This window comes from Rhincodon typus, chromosome 11 (assembly GCF_021869965.1).
Source record: "Rhincodon typus isolate 14 chromosome 11, sRhiTyp1.1, whole genome shotgun sequence".
Lineage (NCBI taxonomy): Eukaryota > Metazoa > Chordata > Chondrichthyes > Orectolobiformes > Rhincodontidae > Rhincodon > Rhincodon typus.
This window is the reverse complement of record NC_063342.1, coordinates 57308543-57317321: the sequence shown is the minus strand read 5'-3', so window position 1 is coordinate 57317321 and position 8779 is coordinate 57308543. Positions and strand designations below refer to the sequence as shown.

At 40.6% G+C, this 8779-nt stretch overlaps 1 protein-coding gene and 1 long non-coding RNA gene across 15 annotated transcripts in view; one reads left to right on the top strand and one right to left on the bottom strand.

The window, feature by feature from the left end:
* LOC109933410 (map3k7 C-terminal like) overlaps positions 1 to 8779 on the bottom strand; it is a 70468-nt gene that overhangs the window by 12122 nt on the left and 49567 nt on the right. The gene's annotated exons all lie outside the window — the stretch shown is intronic.
* LOC125484476 overlaps positions 1 to 8779 on the top strand; it is a 54246-nt gene that overhangs the window by 25520 nt on the left and 19947 nt on the right. Inside the window, exon 4 of one of the 12 annotated variants that reach the window (XR_007263322.1) lies at positions 1331 to 1910. The exons of the other annotated variants lie outside the window; for them this stretch is intronic. This is a non-coding gene — a long non-coding RNA (uncharacterized LOC125484476). Of the gene's footprint in view, positions 1 to 1330; positions 1911 to 8779 lie in introns of those variants that run through there. 12 annotated transcript variants of the gene reach the window in all.

Sequence of the window (8779 nt, the reverse complement as noted above, 5' to 3'; positions counted from 1 at the left end):
ACAGTTCATTTAAATTTTGTATGAATTCTAATATTGTGTGCTCCTCAGTTCTACTTCTAAGTGCAAGGACTGCTCTTTCTGTCCATAGGTCAGTGCAAACAAAGTTGTAAGCTATAGCTTCTTATCTTCATCTGAATGAATGGCATCCACAGATTATTCACTGTAGTGAATAGTATCCCTTTAAATATAACCAGAAAAACATAGAGGAAGCAAGTGCACATGTTTCAAGGGTCCGACTGGTTGCAGACTGTTACGTCACATGGAGCTTACCATTGTATCATACTGATAGCCTGCAACCCAGTGATCTGTGCACATAAAGTTGCAAACTAAATAAAAACCAAAAGAACTGCGGATGCTGTAAATCAGAAACAAAAACAGAAGTTGCTGGAAAAGCTCAGCAGGTCTGGGTGGTCAGTGAAGAGAAATCAAGGTTAACGTTTCAGGTCTGGTGACCCTTCCTCAGAACATATAGTTGCAATTCTAGTTTACAACTAGTGATTCATGTTCACATGACTGCAATTCTCATCTCATAACTGTAGTAATTATAACGAGGTCAGTCAAGGGGACCTCGTAGTTTAAGTTCCCTGATTGAGGCTGTTAGCCTGGTCTAATCAGGGAGCCCTGGATGACAGATATAAACTGGAATGTCCGAGCTTCTGTTCACTCAGAGTTGGCTCTGAGGAAGGCGGACCACTGTCAAGTACTATGCATGTGTAAACAAAGGGTGACTTGGTGGCCGGATACTGGCCTCTGTGGAATTATTTCATTGACCAGTGATTCAAGCTCACATTATGACAATCCTAGTTAAATGACCCGATGAGCCATGTATATATATATGTATATATATATATATATACATATATGTATATATATACATATGGTTGAAATCCTGAACTAGTAGCTCTACTCCAGATGGATAACAAGTGACATTTGCAACATTCATTGGCTATTGTCAGATGGAGAACAACCATCTGCTTGAGAACAAAGAGACCTCTGCCACCTTTGGAACTGTATTTCATTATTAAAAGTATGTTCAAGAAACGAGGAAAGAATGTGTGAAATAAAAAAGTACTGTCAGTAATAGAAAGCACTTCAATAGCTCATTATTATTCTGTTCATCATGAACACAAGGATAAAATCAGGGACTGTTGCTCTGTTTCCTACTCATTCTTTGTTGGCACACTCAAAATGTTTCTTCCTATATATTTCCCTTCCTTGTCTAATCTACAATTTCATCCCATCTAACTTCGATATCACCAAACCAGCAGCTTGTGGACTTACTATGTCTCCTCCTCAATTTATTTCAACTTTGATACTGCTTCTTTTTCAGGCCTTCAGTATGAGGTTGTCAACAGAAAGCCACAGAACTTCCCTAGTGACTCAGCTGGTTAAGATGGCAAATAAAAACTTCATTTATACAATGCCTTTCATCCCATCAAAACTTTCCAACATGTTTCACAGGAGGTGGATTATTTTTAATGTGTTGTTACTGTTACTTTGGCAAATGTTACATTCAATTGGCAAATAGCAAGAACCTACAACAAAATTATGTGAAAAAAACATTAATCTGTTTTTGGTACTGGTAATCGAAAGAGGAATATTGGCACAGGTACCAGCAAAGCTTTGTTTCCAATAGTGTCATGTGATCTTTAAGTCTATTTAATATTTCTTCTAAAAGACAGCACACTTCAGACACTGCAGCATTTCATTAGCACTGCAATTAAGTCTAAATCTAGAATTTATGCTAAAGGAAGTTGGACTGAAGTAGACAACCTTCTGAGTCAGGAGTAACAGTATCAGAGTTAAGCTGACAGTGATCAAAAACAGAGATAGTAGGAACTGCAAATGCTGGAGAATCTGAGATAACAAGGTGTAGAGCCGGACGAACACAGCAGGCCAAAATTTTCTGAAGAAGGGTCTAGGCCCGAAATGTCAGCCTTCCTGTTCCTCTGATGCTGCTTGGCCTGCTGTGTTCATCCAGCTCTACACCTTGTTATATCAGAGATCAAAAACAAGTCAGAATCTGATTCAGATTCAACTCCCCCACACTCACTGTTTAGAATGAACTAGCAATGCTGCCTCACAGCACCAGGAACCTGAGTTCAATTCCATCCTTGGATGACTGTCTGTGTGGAGTTTGCATGTTCTCCCTGTGTCTGCGTAGGTTTCCTTCGAGTACCCTGGTTTCCTCCCATTGTCCAAAGATGTGTGGGTTAGGTGGATTGTCCATGATAAATTGGCAATAGTGTACAGGGATGTGCAGCCTAGGTGGATTTGTCATGGGAAATGCAGGGTTATCGGGAACGGGTTAGGTCTGTGTGGGCTCCTCTTCACAGGTTCGGTGTGGACTTAATGGGCCGAATGGTCTGCTTCCACACAGTAGGGATTCTATGATTTGGGGAAGTAATTGCTGGGTGTCAGGGTGTGTTTGTGACATCCTCCCGCAAGGAATCAATATTGTCAGCAAAGGACAAAAGAAGGGAAATGTAGGATTAAAAAGCAGAAGAATAAGCATAAATGAGAAGAACCATTTATGATGAATCCATTATATCATGTGGACCAACAGAGACCATTAGTTTAGTTCATAATCTATGAACATAATGCACATAATTCACAGCTATACAAGGTTACCACCTTCTACTTTTGAATATAAATTATTTTGTGTAAGTCACTTGCTTTTTGATATTCTGAGAACACATCTGAGGAAAACTGGGGAACAACAAAATAGCAGAAGAATTGAATACATACTTTGGTTCCATCTTCACAAAAGAGCGCACAAATAACTTCCCAGGAATGTTAGGGTGCTAGGTCTAGCAATAAGGTGGAATTGAAGGAAATTAGTAGTAGTAAAAAAAAAATGTTGCTGGGGAAATTAATGAAGTTAAAGGCTGACGAGTCATCAGAGCCTGATAATCTACATGCCAGAAAAGTAAAGAAAGTGACCCTGCAACTATTGGATACACTGGTAGTCATTATCCAAAATTCTGTAGTTCCTACAAATGGGAGAGTGGCATATGTAAGCCCATTATTTAAAAAGAGAGGGAGAGAGAGAAACAACAGAGAATTACAGAGATAGTAGGAACTGTCGATGCTGGAGTCTGAGATAAGAATGTATAGAGCTGGATGAACACAGCAGGCCAGGCAGCAGGGGAGCAGGAAAGCTGACGTTTCAGGTCTGAACAAGGGTCCAGACCCGAAATGTCACCTGCTCCTCTGATGCTGCCTGGCCTGCTGTGTTCAGAGAATTACAGATCAGTTAGCCTAACATCAGTAGCGGGGAAAATGCTGGAGTCTGTTATAGAAGATGTGACAACAGAACATTTGGAAAGCATTAATGGTATTGAGCAAAGCCAGCATGGGTTTATGAAAAGCAAATCATGCTTAAAAAATTGACTGGATTTTCTTTTAGCATGTGAATAGTGGAACCAATAAGGGAGAACCAGGAGATGTGGTATACTTGGATTATCAAAAGGTTTTTGATAAAGTCCCTCATAGGAGGTCAGTGGGCAAAGTTAAAGCTCATGGGCTAGGAGGTAATGTATCAGCTTGGAGGAAGAATTGATTGACAGATATGAAACAGAAAGTGGCAATAAATTTTTTTTTCCTGAGTGGCAGACAGTGACTACTGGGGTACTACAGTATGTGGGCCTCAGCTATTTACAATATATATATAAATGACCTAAATGAGGGACCCAAATGCAACATTTCCATGTTAACTCATGACACAAATCCTGATGGGATTGTGAGGCGTCAAGAGAATGCAATTGGGCTTCAAGATGATTTTGACATGTTGGGTCAATGGGCATACACTTGGCATTCAACGTGACTGAATGTGAAGTTTTACACTTTGGTGTGAAAAGCAGACAGGCAGAATATTATTTAAATGGTGATATACTGAGAAGTGTGGAAGGGAATCTGGTTGTCCTAGTAGACAAATTAATGAAATTAAACAGGCAGGTGCAGGCAGTTGGGAAGGCAAAGGGTATATTGGCCTTCATTGCAAGACAATTTGAGTTCAGAAATACGAATGTCTTACTGCAATTAGGACCATGCTGAGACCACATCTGGAGTATTGCACGCAGTTTTGGTCTCCTTACTGAAGAAAGGATATACTTGTCATTGAGAGAGTGCAGCAGAGGTTCACCAGGCTGATAACCAGGGAGAGCAGGACTGTCCTACAAGTAGACATTGGTTTGGCTGGGCCTGTATTCACTAGGGTTTAGTAGGATGAGAGGGGAGGGGATTCAATTCAAATATATAAAATTCTAACAGAATCTAACACTAGATCCAGGGAGGATGCTTTCCCTGGCTGTGGAGTCTTGGAGACAGTCTCATGGGTAGATATGGGGTGGATCAGTTGGGATTGAGATGAGGAAAACTCAAAGGGTAGTGAATCTGTGGAATTGTCTACCACAGAAAGCTGCGGAGGCTAAGTCACTGAACATACTCAAGAAAGAGTCAGAAATCAGATGACAACAGGTTATAGTCCAACAGGTTTATTTGCAATCACAAGCTTTCAGAGCGTAGACGGGGCTATGCTCCGAGAGCTTGTGATTTCAAATAAACCTGTTGGACTATAACCTGCTGTCGTCTGCCTTCTGCCCTTGTCCAACCCAGTCCAACACTCCCACCTCCACATCATATATTCAAGAAAGAGACGACAAATTTCTAGATTTTAAAGTCATCAAGGAGTATAGGGATAAATCAGAACTATGGTATTGAAATGGAGGATCAGACTGAATGGCGGACTAGACTCGAAGGGCCAGACACCCAGCTCTGCTCTTAAATTCAATGTTTCTTTGTTTTAGGCACTTTGTGATTGGTCAGTAGGTGGCACTAATGTACAATCTAGTCACCTTGTAAATACTTATTACAAACATGCCTGATTGTATTAACTGCAGTCTCAATCCAACTACCTCAATTTGATTTTAGAAACAAATGGTTGGTAAACAAGGCATTCAAATGGAGCACACATGTATAGAATCAATTCGTCATGAACCCTGAAACACTATTAAAACTCTAGGATTGTGTAACTCCCTCTAAACTGGACCAACCTTTGGGTGATAGTGTAATGGGTAATATGGCTATATAAGATAACGGTTATGGAGGAGTTAATGATCTTGTTACATTGAGCTCCACCCATTTTGTTGATGTCACACACAGTCTGTGGGTGAACACAGAGACCTCTACACTAAACTTCATAAGGAACAGAATTTTGAACAGATCTTGGGAACCTGAGTAATCAAGGCTGGCAAATTCTGCATTGTGCTTATTGCTATCATTGCAATAAACCATCTTCTTAACTAAGGGCATGCCTCTTCTGTAAATTATCTCTGGTGGTATATCCTCTACCACTAAGCATTAGATAGGTCCTAGAGACACTATAAACAAAAGAGGATCATAATAGTGTATGAAACTAAACTACTCTCAGCAACATTGTGGCAGAGGTGGCAGGTACCATAAGAAGGCAGCAGTTGCAATCAGGGTAATACCACAATACCAACCAGCTGCCCATTTTCGTTTGTGCTGATTTTCATTGCTGAGGGTTCACTAGTTATTCAAATACAAAGCTGTTTTAAAATGTTTCAAAGTCAAAATGCCTCATTGAGCCTTTTCTCTGAATTTCCATGAATTGAATTGTTCAGAGGTAATTTGTTTAGAACCTCACCAAAAAAATCCAAAATCTCACAACTTTTAAAATAAAATCCATAGACTCTGCATGACTTCAGTGGTTGGGAGCATGGTTCTATTTCTTTGAACTTACATCAAAATAAAGTTACATATTCCTGCTATATATATGTCATTTCATCAACAATACATACTTCCTGCTTCCAAAATCTTCTTTCCACATAACTGCTGACTAACCATCTTCCTTTTCTGGCTTCCATGCTAGCTGATGTTGTCAATGCTGAGTTCTCTTCAGACATTATCCCTCCCTCTTTAACACAGACACCATACAATTTTTCTGAGTTTTTTTGAGCTCACCAACTAGCATCTATCTCCAATGTTTCAGATTTTGTTCAATAACTCAGGAAATGTGAGAAACACTGAAGGGAAATGGTGACCACTTATCCAGAGCATATAGAAAATATATTTTAGATTTTAGAGCAATTCTCTTCGGAGTGAATCTTATCAGAAATGGGCTCAATTTTGGTGAACTTCATGGAAGGCTTCTCTCCATGAGCATTTGCGAGCTTTCTCACACTATCTTCCCAAACCTGCCTCAATAACTTTGCACCAAACCCCTTCTCTTTCATTCTACTTGCTACAGGCAGAAATACTGGCCACTTTCAATTGGAACCATCTTTAAAGCCCAGCTGTGCACATCGTCAAAGACTGGCAGCCTGCAGCTGCCGTGCATGGTTTATTTTATTTGCCACAGGCATGTTGGAGAGGGGGTAGTTGGCGCCCCACTTTGGTGACAGGGACCTGGAGTTTCTGTGGCATGGGAATGCATGTGGTTTCTGCCCATGGAACGTGCCCTGAGATGTTGGTGACTGTTGGAGAACCAGAGGACAAAGCAGTGTGCGAGCTTCACCAGGTCACTGGTTGTCGTGAATTGCCACCAACCAATTTCTGTCCAGTGGGTGGGAAAGCAGGAAATTGCAATTGGAACAAGGAAATTGGAACAAGGCAAGGGGCACCATAATGAGGATGCCAATTTACATTAATGCATGCTAATAAATGGACATCAGCCTCTCGCTGCTTGCTAACGAGAATCTCATCTCACTGTCCAACACTTAGCTGGAAAATGGGGCTGTTTGAACTTGATGGCAGGAAGCTCCTTCCATACGCTTCTCGAAACTTTCTGAGGTCATTCAGTGCCTGGGAAGGTTCCTCCCTTTGAGTTGTATTTTTCCTTGGTATTACCACACAGTTCCGTACAGAAAAACGAATGAGGCAAAAAATGTGTGACAAGCACTAGTGAGTTAAGGATATGTTGAAGTAATCAGTGCATGGATAATGTGCAAAGGAAATGTTTTTAAAGCATCTACTCCTTTTACACTTGAATAAATAGTGAATACTACCAAAATGATTTTAGCAATAGAATCCTGTGATTATGCACTACTGGGATAGATAGGGTAGTGAATCCTAACTTCCATTTATTTATTTTCAAATTGGATGTCACTTAAATGTTTACTTATTTGCATATTGTACTCTTGATTGTACGAAATGCATTGTACTTAAATAAAATATATTCAACCTACTCTTTGTGCTGTCATTGTTTCTATCTATTTCAAATTCTTTCACTAATCTTTAATCTCATAATCCATGAATAAAGTGTGTTGTTCACAATACTGACATCTGCCCATACAGTTTTCAAGGACTTTTGAGAGGATTCTTGAAAGTGCAGGAGTTTGGTTCTGGTGTGGAAATGGAATAAAAGCTGGTGAGAGGTTGGGGGAGTTGGTATTATTTCATAACATTGATTGGTATGCCAATTTACAAACACCATCCTCTGGCTATGGTCATTTTTCTGAAGGCCAAATCAAGGTGTATAGCCAATTGCTGGGGGCACAATCCAAACCCAAAATCTTGCTCCTGGTGTCTCATAGACTCATGGACAAATACAGCATAGGAGGAGGTCATTTGGTTCATCACTGCCACACTGGTCAACAAAGTTCTGATTATTCTAATCCCATTTTCCAGTTCTTGGCCCATATTTCTGGAGGATATGGCAGTGCAAGTGAATTCCTAAATGCAGCTCAAATGTTACAAGATTCCTAACTCAACCATTCTTCCAGGCAGTGAGTTCCAGACTCCCACCACTCTTGGTGAAAATTAAAATTCTCCTCAATTCTCCTCTTAGCCTTCTACCTCTTACCTTAAATCTATTCCACATGACTATTTGACCCCTCAACAAATGGAAAAAGTGCTTTCCTATCCACGGTATCCACACCCTTCATAATCTTATAGACCACTATCTGGTCCCCTCTTAACATTTTCTGCTCCAAGGAAAACAGCTTCAGCCTATCCACCCTTTCTCCATAGCTCAGACCCTCCAGTCTAGGCAACATCCTGGTAAATCTTCTCTGCGCCCTCTCTAGTGCAATCACATTCTTCCTATATTGTGCTGACCAGAACTGCTCTCTGCAGCTGTGGCCCAATCAGCATTTAATACAGTTCCAGCATACCCCCTGCTCCTCAGTTCTGTGCCTTGACTTGTAAAAGCAAGTATCTCATTTTCCTTCTTAATCAGCTTATCCTTCTGCCCTGCTGCCATCAGGGATTTGTGGATATACACACCAAGGTGCCTCTGATCTTCAGTACTTTCCAGGGTGCTTTCATTCATGGTGTAATCCCTTGGTTTATTAGCCCTCCCCAAATAAATCACCTCACACTTTTCTTGGTTGAATTCCATTTGCCATGTCTCTGTCCAACTGACTAGTCTGTCAATATCCTTTGCAATTTATGGCTATCCTCCTGACTACTTACCACCTTTCCTATGTTTGTATCATGTGTAATCTGAACTTCTTGATCACACCCTCACACTTAAGTCCAAATCATTACTGTACAGCACAAATAGTAAGTGCATAGGAATCAACTTCTGCAGTACCTCCTAGTAAAACACTGTAGTCACAGAAGTATCACTCTACATCACCCTCTGCTTCCTGCCTCTCAGCCAATTTTGGATCTAGCGTGCCACTTTGTCTTAGAATCTGTGGGCTCACATACTTGACCAGATTGTCATGAGGGACCTTATCAAAAACTTTGCTAAACTCCATGTCAATCACATCAAATGCAATGCCATCATCAACACTCCTGGTTACCTCCTCAA